Source organism: Tachyglossus aculeatus, chromosome 1 (assembly GCF_015852505.1).
Source record: "Tachyglossus aculeatus isolate mTacAcu1 chromosome 1, mTacAcu1.pri, whole genome shotgun sequence".
In the NCBI taxonomy this organism is placed as follows: Eukaryota; Metazoa; Chordata; class Mammalia; order Monotremata; family Tachyglossidae; genus Tachyglossus; species Tachyglossus aculeatus.
Window position 1 is genome coordinate 51313065 of NC_052066.1, and position 15115 is coordinate 51328179.

The 15115-nt window shown below is 46.8% G+C and overlaps 1 long non-coding RNA gene across 1 annotated transcript in view; it reads right to left on the reverse strand.

Annotated features, from left to right (window-relative positions):
- LOC119924978 overlaps positions 1-13168 on the reverse strand; it is a 111472-nt gene extending 98304 nt beyond the window's left edge. The window contains exon 1 of the long non-coding RNA XR_005449702.1: positions 13098-13168. This is a non-coding gene — a long non-coding RNA (uncharacterized LOC119924978). The remainder of the gene's footprint in view (positions 1-13097) is intronic.
- Between the last annotated feature and the right edge of the window lie 1947 nt (positions 13169-15115).

Below are 15115 nucleotides of genomic sequence, written 5' to 3' on the forward strand. Positions count from 1 at the left end.
CTGTCTCCCCCTTCTAGACTGTGAGCCCATTGTTGGGTAGGGACCGTCTCTACATGTTGCCGATTTGTACTTCCCAAGTGCTTAGTACAGTGCTCTGCACACAGTAAGCGCTCAATAAATACGATGGAATGAATGAATGAATGATCGCTTACTGTGTGCAGAGCACTGTACCAAGCGATTGGGAAGTACAATTCAGCAACAGAGACAATCCCTGCTCACAACTGGCTCACAGTCTAGAAGCAGGGAGACATACATCAAAACAAGTAAACAGACATCAGTAGCATCATTAGAAATAAATAGATTTGTAAATATATACACATCATAAAGAAAAGTCAATAGAATTATAATTATAAATATGTACTTATATACATAAGTGCTGTGGAGTGGGGAGTGGAGTAGAGTAAAGGAAGCAAGTTGGGACATTGAGGAGGGGTGGGGGAGCAGAGGAAAACGGGGGCTTAGTGTGGGAAGGCCTCCTGGAGGAGGTGAGTTTTCAGTAGGGCTTTTAAAGGGGGAAGTGTGCTAGATTGGCAGATTTGAAGAGGGAGGGCATTCCAGGCCAGAGGTAGGATGTGGGCCAGGGGTCAAAGGAGGGACAGGTGAGAATGAGGCCCAGTGAGAAGGTTAGCAGCACCAGAGGAGTGGAGTGTGCGGGCTGCCTATAGAAGGAGAGAAGGGAGGGGAAGTAAGAAGGGGCAAGGTGATGAAGAGTGAGGAATTAATAGTGACGAGTTTTTGCGATCCTTCTAAACAATGTTGAAGTTAGCCATCAGAAAAGCAAATCTTGCGGCTCGAGGACCTCAGAAATAACCCACGTGACCTCCTGACTGTCACGCTATCCCTGCCCCTGGGTTGGTCTGTAAATGAATTTGTAAATAGGATTCATTCATTCAATCATATTTATTGAGCACTTACTGGGTGAAAAACACTGTACTAAGACCTTGAGAGAGTACAAAATAACAACAAACAGACACATTCCTGCCCATAGTGAGCTCACAGTTTAGAAGGGGAGACACACATCAATCAATCAATCAATCATATTTATTGAGCGCTTACTGTGTGCAGAGCACTGTACTAAGCACTTGGGAAGTACAAGTTGGCAACATATAGAGACAGTCCCTACCCAACAGTGGGCTCACAGTCTAAAAGGGGGAGACAGAGAACAAAACCAAACATACTAACAAAATAAAATAAATAGAATAGATATGTACAAGCAAAATAAATAAATAAATAAATAGAGTACTAAATATGTACAAACATATATACATATATACAGGTGCTGTGGGGAAGGAAAGGAGGTAAGATGGGGGGATGGAGAGGGGGACAAGGGGGAGAGGAAGGAAGGGGCTCAGTCTGGGAAGGCCTCCTGGAGGAGGTGAGCTCTCAGTAGGGCCTTGAAGGAAGGAAGAGAGCTAGCTTGGCGGATGGGCAGAGGGAGGGCATTCCAGGTCCGGGGGATGACGTGGGCTGGGGGTCGACGGCGGGACAGGCGAGAACGAGGCCCGGTGAGGAGATTAGTGGCAGAGGAGCGGAGGGTGCGGGCTGGGCAGTAGAAGGAGAGAAGGGAGGTGAGGTAGGAGGGGGCAAGGTGATGGACAGCCTTGAAGCCCAGGGTGAGGAGTTTTTGCTTGATGCGTAGGTTGACAGGCAGCCACTGGAGATTTTTGAGGAGGGGGGTAACATGCCCAGAGCGTTTCTGGACAAAGACAATCCGGGCAGCAGCGTGAAGTATGGATTGAAGTGGGGATAGACACGAGCATGGGAGATCAGAGAGAAGGCTGATGCAGTAGTCCAGACGGGATAGGGTGAGAGATTAATATAAGTAAATGAATAGATAGATAAATAAATAAATAAATAATGCATTTATTATACACAACAGGGATGTGGTCTACTATACTGTACTCTCCCAAATGCTTAGTACAGTTCTCTGAACACAGAAAGTGCTCAATAAATACAACTGATTGACTGGCTAACTGACTAAATCTAGCCCCATTCCTTCTCATTCATTCATTCAATAGTATTTATTGAGCGCTTACTGTGTGCAGAGTACTGTACTAAGTACTTGGGAAGTACAAGTTGGCAACATATAGAGATGGTCCCTACCCAACAGTGGGCTCACAGTCTAGAAGGGGGACACAGACAACAAAACAAAACATACTAACAAAATAAAATAAATAGAATAGTAAATATGTACAAGTAAAATAAATAGAGTAATAAATCTGTCGAAACATATATACAGGTGATGTGGGGAGGGGAAGGAGGTAGGGGAAGGAGGTAGGGCCGGGGGGATGGGGAAGGGGAGGAGGGGGCTCTGGGGGAGGAGGGGGCTCAGTCTGGGAAGGCCTCCTGGAGGAGGTGAGCTCTCAGTAGGGCTTTGAAGGGAGGAAGAGAGCTAGCTTGGCGGATGTGCGGAGGGAGGGCATTCCAGGCCAGGGGGAGGATGTGGGCTGGGGGTCGACGGCAGGACAGGCGAGAACGAGGCACAGTGAGGAGGTTAGCGGCAGAGGAGAGGAGGGTGCTGGCTGGGCTGGAGAAGGAAAGAAGGGAGGTGACGTACGAGGGGGCGAGGTGATGGACAGCCTTGAAGCCGAGAGTGAGGAGTTTTTGCCTGATGCATAGGTTGATTGGTAGCCACTGGAGATTTTTGAGGAGGGGAGTAACATGCCAAGAGTGTTTCTGCACAGAGATGATCCAGGCAGCAGCGTGAAGTATAAATTGAAGTGGAGAGAGACAGGAGGATGGGAGATCAGAAAGGAGGCTGATGCGGTAATCCAGTCGGGATAGGATGAGAGCTTGAACCAGCAGGGTAGCGGTTTGGATGGAGAGGTAAGGGCGGATCTTGGCAATGTTGCGGAGGTGAGACCAGCAGATTTTGGTGACGGATTGGATGTGAGGGGTGAACAAGAGAGCGGAGTCGAGGATGACACCAAGGTTGTGGGCTTGTGAGACGGGAAGGATGGTAGTGCCGTCAACGGTGATGGGAAAGTCAGGGAGAGGGCAGGGTTTGGGGGGGGAAGATGAGGAGTTCAGTCTTGGACATACTGAGTTTTAGATGGCGGGCAGACAACCAGATGGAGATGTCTTGAAGGCAGGAGGAGACACGAGGTTTTGGGCTTTTCTAGCATCACTTCCTATAACCCATTAATAATAATAATAATAATAATAATAACAATAATGAATTGTGGTAATTGTGAAGCACATTCTATGTGCTTACACTGTACTAAGCACTGGAGTAGATACAAGCTAATCAGGTTGGACACAGTCCCTGTCCCACAGAGGGCTCATGATCTTAACCCACCTTTTACAGATGAGGTAACTGAGGCAGAGAGAAGTGAAATGACTTGCCCAAGGTCATATGGCAGACAAGTGGCGGGGCCAGGATTAGAGCCCAGGATTAGTCCTTCTGACTCCCAAGCTGGTACTCTATCCACTAGGCCATGCTGCTTCTCCCTGCTTACCTCCCCGGATTTCCAAGCTCACCCCTTCTATTTTAAATCCCGACAAACTTCTTTTTTTCAATGCTGCTGGCCTGAATAAGGACTTGGCTGCTGCTGCTGCTACTCCCACTGTCCCAGCCAGCCCTGCCCTTTCCTCTTCCAAGATTTTGGGTATTTCGGGCTTGGGCCAGAGCCAGACCTGGACAGAATAGGGAGAGAAGAAATGGCAGCACCAAAAGGGGAGGAAAAGAAGGAGGGATCTATGAATCTTTTCTCCCACAAACCCTTTCCCACATTCTGCCCTGATACTGGAATGATAATAATATTTGTGGTATTTGTTAAGTGCTTGCTATGTGCCAGGCACTGTACTAAGTGCTGGATATAAGCAAATCGGGTTGGACACAGGAGTTGCTGGGAATGGAAGGGGCCTGGTCAGCTAGAACGGTGGAAGTAACAGCAACAGCAAGATTCCCTGGTAGCCTTGGAACAATAGAAAATCTATAAGTTATGACCGTAGCTGTACTATCTGTTAGGTGCTTACTTTGTGTCAAGAAGTGTACTAAACGCCAGGGTAGATACGTGGCAATCAGGTCGGACACCTTGTCTCAGATTGGGTTCATATTCTAAGAGAGAGAGAGAACGGGTATTTCATCCTCATTTTATAATTGAAGAAACTGAGGCACAGAGATTGTTAAGGGATTTGCCCAATGTCGCAGAGCTGGCAAGTGGAGGAACCGGGATTACAATCAAGTCCTCTGATTTCCAGGCCTGTTCTCTTTCCACTAGGCCACACTGCTTCTCTAAAGAAGAAACCTAGGATGAAGGGATTAGCTTTGTGGGCAAAATGCCTGAGCCCTATTTGATATAGGTGAGCGTGGGCTCCCCTATCTGATTGCCCACCCAGTTGAAGGGGTTGATTTAAGACCTACTAATGAGCTGCCTTTGATTAGTTCTGCAGATGGGATCGGATTCATTTGAATCATTTACCATTCGTATGATAATAATAATTATGGTAAATGTTAAGCGCTTGCTATGTGCCAGGCACTGTACTAAGCACTGGGATAATAATAATAATAATAATAATGATGGCATTTATTAAGCGCTTACTATGTGCAAAACACTGTTCTAAGCGCTGGGAGGATACAAGGTGATGAGGTTGTCCCACGTGGGGCTCACAGTCTTCATCCCCATTTTACAGATGAGGGAACTGAGGCCCAGAGAAGTCAAGTGACTTGCCCAAAGTCACACAGCTGACAAGTGGTGGAGCCGGGGTTTGAACCCATGACCTCTGACTCCAAAGCCCGGGCTCTTTCCCACTGAGCCACGCTGCTTATGGGGGATACCATCTGATCCCCCATTCCCTTCAGAATTCAGCTATTTTTGAGTTGCCACCTAGAATGGAAGAATGAGAAATGAAAAATAAAGAAGGGCAGGGATCTAGGAAGAGATTGAGGCTTGGATCCGACAGCCAGTTCATAGCAACACAAATAGTATGAGGAGAAGTCATCGTAATAGGGTTTATTAAATACCTACTGTGTGTGCGAAGCACTGTCCTAAACCCTGGATAATTAGACACAGTCCCCGACCCTCAAAGGGCTTATAATCTAAGAGGTAGGGAGAGGATTGGTGACAGGTATATAAGGAACAGTGAAACAATGAAAGAGAAGCAATGAATGAAACAATCAAAGAAGCAGCAAGGCTCAGTGGAAAGAGCCCAGGCTTTGGAGTCAGAGGTCATGGGTTCAAATCCCAGCTCCGCCAATTGTCAGCTTTGTGACTTTGGGCAAGTCACTTCACTTCTCTGGGCCTCAGTTACCTCATCTGTAAAATGGGGATGAAGACTGTAAGCCCCCTGTGGGACAACCTGATCACCTTGTATCCTCCCCAGCACTTAGAACAGTGCTTTGCACATAGTAAGCTCTTAAGAAATGCTGTCATTATTATTATTATTAATGAAAATCAGGAAAACAACATTATAAAACAAGAGAAGATGACAGGCTGAACTTTGACATAAGTGCTAAGGTTTAGAGTTGGGAAACGCTCACCTTTTCTGTCTCTAGACCCTTATTCATCTCCTTCTTCCATGCTGGAACCCTGAACTCCTTTCCCTTTCAAATTTACCAGACTCCAGCTCTCCCCATCTTCAAAGCTCTTCGAAATCCCACTGACTCCACTTCCTCTCCTTAATGCCCTGCCATCTGGCTTCTTCTCCACTCCACAAAATCTTCCTTCTCTAAGGTCACCAGTGACCTCCCTCTTGACAAATACAATCTCCATTCAAATTCCTCTTGACCTCTCAGTTGCCTTTGACACTATGGATCACCTTCTTCTCCTGAAAACCCTATCTAATTCCAACTTCACTAATACTTCCTGGTTCTCCCTCTCTCTCTGACTCCACTTTTCTGTTTCTTTCTCAGATTCCTCCTCTGGCTTAGGTCTGGGTTCCCTTCTGAAGCAGCGTGGCTCAGTGGAAAGAGCCCAGGCTTTGGAGTCAGAGGTCATGGGTTCAAATCCCGGCTCCGCCAATTGTCAGCTGCGTGACTTTGGGCAAGTCACTTCTCTTCTCTGGGCCTCAGTTACCTCATCTGTAAAATGGAGATTAAAACTGTGAGCCCTGTGTGGGACAAACTGATCACCTTGTATTCCCCGCCAGTGCTTAGAACAGTGCTTCGCACATAGTAAGTGCTTAACAAATGCCATCTTATTATTATTATTATCAGAATAGATCAGAATTTGGTATTATACTCTCCCAACTGCCGAGTACCTGCCTAGAGAAGCAGCGTGGCTCAGTGGAAAGAGCCCGGGCTTTGGAGTCAGAGATCATGGGTTCAAATCCCGGCTCTGCCACTTGTCAGCTCTATGACTTTGGGCAAGTCACTTAACTTTTCTGTGCCTCAGTTACCTCATCTGTAAAATGGGGATGAAGACTGTGAGCCCCGTGTGGGACAACCTGATCACCCTGTAACCTCCCCAGCGCTTAGAACAGTGCTTTGCATATAGTAAGCACTTAATAAATGCCATTATTATTAGTAGTAGTATTACAGTGCTCTGCACACAGTAAGCACTTAACAAATACCATCATTATTATTATTATTATTACTCCTCCCTTTACACCACCTTTCTTGAGAACTCATTCACCCCCAAGTCTTCAAATATCACATCTACAGAGATGATACCCAAATCCACCTCTCTAGCCACTTTCTCATTCATTCATTCAATCGTATTTATTGAGCGCTTACTGTGTGCAGAGCACTGTACTAAGCGCTTGAGAAGTACAAGTTGGTAACATATAGAGACGGTCCCTACCCAATAGTGGGCTCACTTCCATCTGCAATCATTCTGGTAGTGTATTCAAAGAAGTTTCTTGGTAAAAATATGGAAGTGGTTTACCACTGCCTCCTTCAGTGCAGTAAACAAGTCTCTGCCCTCGATTCTCTCCCGCGCTGCTGCTGCCCAGCACGGGTGAGTTTTGACTTGTAGCAATCAATCAATCAATCAATCGTATTTATTGAGCGCTTACTGTGTGCAGAGCACTGTACTAAGCGCTTGGGAAGTACAAGTTGAGCAGATTGCCTTTTGGCTAGCCATTACCCAAGCTAGGAATGGAATGGGTAGGCCTCTGCTTGACTCTCCCTCCTGTAGTCCTGGTAGAGTACGGGAAACTCTCCAGGTGTGACCCTCAGAGGAGTCCTGGAAGAATTCCAGCTCATTTTAACCCAATCACAGCCAATTAGCAGCCATGCTGTGGCCACTCTATTTCCCTAATCTTCTCTCAATTTCTATTCAAATAACGTAATGAAAATACTTGCTATATCAGACACGACTACATCTCAAATTACATATCCTTTCATTCATTCAATCGTATTTATTGAGCGCTTACTGTACTAAGTGCTTGGGAAGTACAAGGTGGGAACATGTAGAGACGGTCCCTACCCAATAGTGGGCTCACAGTCTAGAAGGGGGAGACAGAGAACAAAACAAAACACATTAACAAAATAAAATGAATAGAATAAATATGTACAAATAAAATAGAGTAATAAATATGTATAAACATATATACATATATACAGGTGCTGTGGGGAGGGGAAGGGGGTAAGGCGGGGGGATCGGGAGGGGGTGGAGGGGGAGAGGAAGGAGGGGGCTCAGTCTGGGAAGGCCTCCTGGAGGAAGTGAGCTCTCAGCAGGGCCTTGGAGGGAGGAAGAGAGCTAGCTTGGCGGATGGGCGGAGGGAGGCCATTCCAGGCCAGGGGGATGACGTGGGCCAGGGGTCGATGGCGGAACAGGCGAGAACGAGACACAGTGAGGAGGTTAGCAGCAGAGGAGTGGAGGGTGCGGGCTGGGCTGGAGAAGGAGGGAAGGGAGGTGAGGTAGGAGGGGGGCGAGGTGATGGACAGCCTTGAAGCCCAGGGTGAGGAGTTTCTGCCTGATGCTCAGATTAATTGGTAGCGACCGGAGATTTTTGAGGAGGGGAGTAACATGCCCAGAGCATTTCTGGACAAAGACAATCCGGGCAGCAGCATGAAGTATGGATTGAAGTGGGGAGAGACGGGAGGATGGGAGATGAGAGAGGAGGCTGATACAGTACAGGCTGATATCCTGCCCACTTATTATTTTTTCCATACTTCTGCTATTATCAGTTATAGTTCTGCTTTTCCTACTGTTCCCATTTTTGGTAAACAATTTATGTCTGCCTGTCTTCCCATTTAAATTAGCTGTAAATTCTTAGAATCAATCAATCAATAATAATAATAATGATATTAATAGTGGCACTTGTTAAGCGCTTACCATGTGCCACACACTGTTCTAAGAGCTGGGGTAGATGCAAGGTAGTCTCCTTGCATTTCCTGTCCCACATGGGGCTCTGCCGCATGACCTTGGGCAAGTCACTTAACTTCTCTGAGCCTCAGTTACCTCATCTGTAAAATGGGGATTAAGATTGTGAGCCCCACGTGGGGCTAACCTGATCACCTTGTATCCCCCGACCAGCGCTTAGAGCAGTGCTTTGCACATAGTAAGCACTTAAGAAATGCCATTATTATTATTATTATTATTGACTGAGTGTGAACCGCACATGTGACGCAGACTGAGCCATAAACCCATCTCAGCTGGATCATTCGTACCCCAAAAAAGAATCTCTGGCCTAAATTATAGTCGGAAAGTTTGCATGGAACAAGTCAACCAGATAATTGCTTACTTTATCATTATTAAGTGCCGTTGAGTCATTTCCAATCCCTAGAGACTCCACAGATATACTTTCTCCAGAACGTCCTGTCGTCTGCCATAATTCGCATCCTTTCTAATGGTTCTTCTGTTATCATTGTTATGGTCTCTATCCATCTAGCTGCCTGTCTGCCTCTTCCATGTTCTCCCTGGACTTTTCCTAGCATTAGTGTCTTCCCCAAAGAATTAGTCCTCCTGACTATGTGTCCAAAGTATGCTAATCTAAGTTGAGTGATTTGGCCTTCCAAAGACCACTTTGGTTTAATTTGCTCCAAAATCCACCTGTTGTTTTTCAGGCAGTCCATGGTATTCACAAAAGCCTTCTCCAACACCACATTTCAAAATAAATTGCTTACTACTTTGCTTAATAATTGTAATAATAATATTAACGGTATTTGTTAAGCACTTAACGGTGTGCCAAGCACTGTACTAAGCTCAAAGTAGGAGGGAGATTGGGTATTTACTGTCCATTCTTCCCGTCTAGACTGTAAGACCAATGTGGGCAGGGAATATGTCTGTTTTATTGTACTCTCCCAAGCACTTAGTACAGTGCTCTGCATCCAGTAAGTGATCAGTAAAGACGATTGATTGACTGATTTTACAGATGAGGAAACTGAGGCACAGAGAAGTTAGGAATTTTTTTAATGGTATCTGTTAAGTGCTTGCTATGTGCCAGGCATTGTACTAAGTACTGGGGTAGATACAAGATTCCCAGACTGAGCCCCCTCCTCCCTCTCCTCCTCTTCCCCCTCCCCATCCCCCCTGCCTTACCTCCTTCCCCTCCCCACAGCACCTGTATATATGTATATATGTTTGTACAGATTTATTACTCTATTTATTTTATTTGTACATATTTATTTTATTTTGTTACTATGTTTTGTTTTGTTGTCTGTCTCCCCCTTCTAGACTGTGAGCCCGCTGTTGGGTAGTCACCGTCTCTATATGTTGCCAAGTTGTACTTCCCAAGCGCTTAGTACAGTGCTCTGCACACAGTAAGCACTCAATAAATACGATTGAATGAATGAATGAAAAGATTGTCAGGTCGGACCCAGCCCCTTTCCCGCGTGGGGCTCACAGACTTAATCCCCACTTCACAGGTGAGTTCACTGAGGCACAGAGAAGCAAAGTGACTTGTCCAAGGTCACACAGCAGACAAGTGGCAGAGCCAGGATTAGAGGTAAGTACCATGAAGGTCTCTGAAATACTCCAGTCATCGATGGCGCACATGTTTGGATCCGCGGAACCGACTCCAGAAACACCGCTTCAATGCCGATGTGCTCACTGAACTCGAGTACTTCCCAAGCGTTTAGTACAGTGCTCTGCACTCAGTAGGTGCTCAATAAATATGAATGAATGAATGAATGAGTGCATCTATTATTATTATTATTATTATTATTATTATTATTATTATTATTATCTCAGTAGTTCATTCTAGCCGATTTGATTTTACGCGAAGCTAGATAGGCGACCCTGATGGAGCAGCTCAAGGAGCTGAGAGTATGAGGGTGGCAGATCCAGAGGTGGATAAAACTGCTGCTTTGTAAACCTTAGTTTCACTGGAGATCGATGCCCCAGTGGCGCACAACTCTCTGAGGAGAGGCAACTCGCCTGTGAAGATCAATAAGCATTGCCTCTACCCCTGTTGAGAAACAGGGCTGGCTTTAGATGGAATGTGGCGGTTATATCATGCTCTCCCAAGCACTTAGTACAGTACTCTGCACATAGTAAGTGCTCAATAAATACAGCTGACTGACTGACAGGTGGAAAGCAGGTAAGTAGCTGTCTCAGACCACCATAATAATAATAATTATGGTATTTATTAAGCGCTTACTATGTGCAAAGCACTGTTCTAAGCGCTGGGGAGGTTACAAGGTGATCAGGTGGTCCCACGGGGGGCTCACAGTCTTAATCCCCATTTTACAGATGAGGGAACTGAAGCCCAGAGAAGTGAAGTGACTTGCCCAAAGTCACCCAGCTGACCACTGGCGGAGCCGGGATCTGAACCCATGACCTCTGATTCCAAAGCCCGGGCTCTTTCCACTGAGCCACGCTGCTTCTCTAATAATAATTATGGTATTTGTTAGGCACTTACTATCTGCCAAGCACTGTTGTAAGTGCTGGGGGAGATACAAGGTAATCAGGTTGTCCCACGTGGGGCTCACAGTCTTAAATCGTCATGGGTTCAAATCCCAACTCCACCACTTGTCAACTGTGTGACTTTGGGCAAGTCATTTAACTTCTCTGGGCCTCAGTTCCCTCATCTGTAAAATGAGGATGAAGACTGTGAGCCCCATGTGGGACAACCTGATCACCTTGTAAATTCCCCAGTGCTTAGAACAGTGCTCTGCACATAGTAAGCGCTTAATAAATGCCATTATTATTATTATTAAATCCCCGCTTTACAGATGACGTTACTGAGGCACAGAGTTAAGCGGCTTGCCCAAAATCACACAGCAGACAAGTGCAAGAGCCGGGATTAGAACCCACATCCTCTGATTCCCAGGCCCGGGCTCCTTCCGCTACACCATGCTGTCGGGGAGATGGTGCAGCCCTGAGCAGCAGTCTGCCATCATGGGACTAGAAGTCAGAAGGACCTGTGTCCCCCTTCTAGACTGTGAGCCCACTGTTGGGTAGGGACCGTCTCTATATGTTGCCAACTTGTACTTCCCAAGTGCTTAGTACGGTGCTCTGCACACAGTAAGCGCTCAATAAATACGATTGAATGAATGAATGAACGACCTGGGTTCTAACCTCGGCTCCTCCACTTGTCTGCTGTGTGACCTTGGGCAAGTCGCTTTAATTCTCTGTGCATCGGTTACCTCAACTGGAAAATGGGGATTAAGACTGTGAGCCCCACGCGAGGCAGGGACTGTGTCCAGTCTGATTACCTCGTATCCTTAGCACGTAGTAATCGCTTCACAAATACCAACATTATTATTATTATTACTCAGTCCCTCACAAAGATGGCGATTTCCTCACCAAGATGACAGTGGGATTCATTCATTCATTCAATTGTATTTATTCAATCAATCAATCATTCAATTGTATTTATTGAGCGCTTACTGTGTGCAGAGCAGTGTACTAAGCACTTGGGAAGTACAAGTTGAGCGCTTGGGAAGTACAAGTTGAGCGCTTGGGAAGTACAAAAGTTGAGAGCACGTACTGTGTGCAGAGCACTGTACTAAGCGCTTAGGAAGTACAAGTCAGCAACATATAGAGATGGTCACTACCCAACAACAGGCTCACGGTCGAGAAGGGGGAGACAGACAACAAAACAAAGCATATGGACAGGTGTCGTTATCAGAACAAACAGAATTAAAGCTAGATTCATTTATTCATTCAATCATATTTATTGGGCGCTTACTGTGTGCAGGGCACTGTACTAAGCACTTGGGAAGTACAAGTCGGCAACATATAGAGATGGTCCCTGCCCAACAACGGGCTCACGGTCGAGAAGGGGGAGACAGACAACAAAACAAAACATGCGGACAGCTGTCAAGTCATCAGAACAAATAGAATTAAAGCTAGATTCATTCATTCATTTAATCGTATTTATTGAGCACTTACTGTGTGTAGAGCACTGTACTAAGTGCTTGGGAAGTACAAGTTGGCAACATATAGAGACAGTCCCTACCCAACAACGGGCTCACGGTCGAGAAGGGGGAGAGAGACAACAAAACAAAACATGTGGACAGGGGTCAAGTCATCAGAACAAATAGAATTAAAACTAGATTCATTCATTCATTCAATCGTATTTATTGAGCGTTTACTGTGTGCAGAGCACTGGACTAAGCGCTTGGGAAGTATAAGTTGGCAACATATAGAGACGGTCCCTACCCAACAACGGGCTCATGGTCGAGAAGGGGGAGACAGACAACAAAACAAAACATGTGGACAGGTGTCAAGTCATCAGAACAAATAGAATTAAAGCTAAATGCACATCATTAACAAAATAAATAGAATAGTAAATATGTACAGGTAAAATAAATAGAGTAATAGATCTATACAAACATATATACAGGTGCTGTGGGGAGGGGAAGGAGGTAGGGTGGAGGGGGTAGGGAGGAGGAGAGGAAAAAGGGGGCTCAGTGTGGGAAGGCCTCCTGGAGGAGGTGAGCTCTCAGCAGGGCTTTGAAGGGAGGAAGAGAGCTAGTTTGGCGGATGTGAGGAGGGAGGGCATTCCGGGCCAGGGCGTGGATGTGGGCTGGGGGTCGATGGTGGGACAGATGAGAACGAGGTCCAGTGAGGAGGATAGAGGCAGAGGAGCGGAGGGTGCGGGCTGGGCTGGAGAAGAGAAGAGAGGTGAGGTAGGAGGTGATGGAGAGCCTTGAAACCGAGAATGAGGAGTTTTTGTATCCTTAGCACGTAGTAATCGCTTGACAAATACCAACATTATTATTATTATTACCCAGTCCCTCACAAAGATGGCGATTTCCTCACCTAGATGACAGTGGGATAGAAGAGATCCATTAGCAGGGCACAAGTCTGGGTCTTGGCTGAGCTTTCTGGAGCAGTGATCGAGGGCGGCAGCTGGGGCAGCAGTGGAGTGGGAGTGACGGAGCTGCAGGGAATAGCTCTTTAACTTCCCCGAAATGCCGAGTGTGCCATCATATGGAATGGGAGAGGACCGCCTCAGGGTCAGAAAATAGCCCCATCTTTTGTCGCTGTCACCTGTAGCTCATAGTTGGCAATCCTCAGGAAAATTAGATCGTCATTTTCTTACCTTCCTCACCCCCAACCACCCATCCCATTCACCCACCCATGCTTAGAGAAGCAGCTGGCTCAACAGAAAGAGCCCGGGCTTGGGAGTCAGAGGCCGTGGGTTCAAATCCCGACTCCTCCGCTTGTCAGCTCTGTGACTATGGGCAAGTCACTTAACTTCCCTGTGCCTCCGTTAACTCATCTGCAAAATGGGGATGAAGATTGTGAGCCCCACATGGGACAACCTGATCACCTTGTATCCTCCCCAGTGCTTAGAACAACGCTGTGCACATAGTAAGCGCTTAACAAATACCAAAATCATTATTATTATTACTGGAAAAAGAGTGGGCTTGGGAGTCAGAGGCCATGGGTTCTAATCCCGCCTCTACCACTTGTCTGCTGTGTGACCTTGGGCAAGTGACTTAACTTCTCTTAACTTCTCTTTTAGACTGTGAGCCCACTGTTGGGTAGGGACTGTCTCTATATGTTGCCAACTTGTACTTCCCAAGTGCATAGGACAGTGCTCTGCACACAGTAAGCGCTCAATAAATATGATTGATTGATTGATTGATTGATTGATTCTCTGTACTCAGTTACATCACCTGTAAAATGGGGATTAAAAGTGTGAGCTCCACGTGGGGCAACCTGATTACCCTGTATCTATCCCAGTGCTGTGAACAGTGCTTGGCACAAAGTAAGTGCTTAACAAATAATAATAATAATAACGATAATATAATGGCATTTGTTAAGTGCTTTCTATGTGCAAAGCACTGTTCTAAGTGCTGGGAAAGATACAAGGTTATGTGGTGAGTTTGTCCCAAGTGGGGCTCACAGTCTTAATCCCCATTTTACAGATGAGGGAATTGAGGCACAGAGAAATGAAGTGACTTGCCCAAAGCCACACATCTGACAAGTGGCGGAGCCGGGATTTGAACCCATGACCTTGGACTCCCAAGCTCGGGCTCTTTCCACTGAGCCACGCTGCTTCTCATACAATCATTATTATCCTGTACCCAACTTTAAGCCCTTCTCTGGACTTTAAGCCAAGAGAGGATGGGTTGAGGAATCTTGGGCTGATTTGGGAGACTGGGGCATCCTGTAACCCAGATTCCATCCCCTCTATCAATCCAACCCCCTGCTCTCACCCCACCAGGCCCGATCCTCTGCTCGCCGTGACTTTGTCCCTATCCTGCTGCCCGCAGGGGATACGATCTGGGTTGGGAAGATGTGTGAGTTGAAGGAATGCCCTGTGCATCCAAAAATACCTAATCCAGCCCCTCTGCTGCAGGCCCCCGGACCAGTCCTATCCAGGCTTGTAGCATTGGAGAACTTCCACCGCGTCCTAGGTCTGGATGAAAAAGGCCCAAGAGAGGGGGTGTAGGGGTGGAGCTGGAAGAATAGGCAGAAACGCTCTGGGCATGCTACTCCCCTCCTCAAAAATCTTCAGTGGCTGTCTGTCAACCTACGCATCAAGCAAAAACTCCTCACTCTCGGCTTCAAGGCTGTCCATCACCTCACCCCCTCCTACCTCACCTCCCTTCTTTTCTTCTACAGCCCAGCCTGCACCCTCCGCTCCTCTGCCACTAACCTCCTCACTGTGCCTTGTTCTCGCCTGTCCCACCATCGACCCCCGGCCCACGTCCTCCCCCTGGCCTGGAATGGCCTCCCTCCACACATCGGCCAAGCTAGCTCTCTTCCTCCCTTCAAAGCCCTACTGAGAGCTCACCTCCTCCAAGAGGCCTTCCCACACTGAGCCC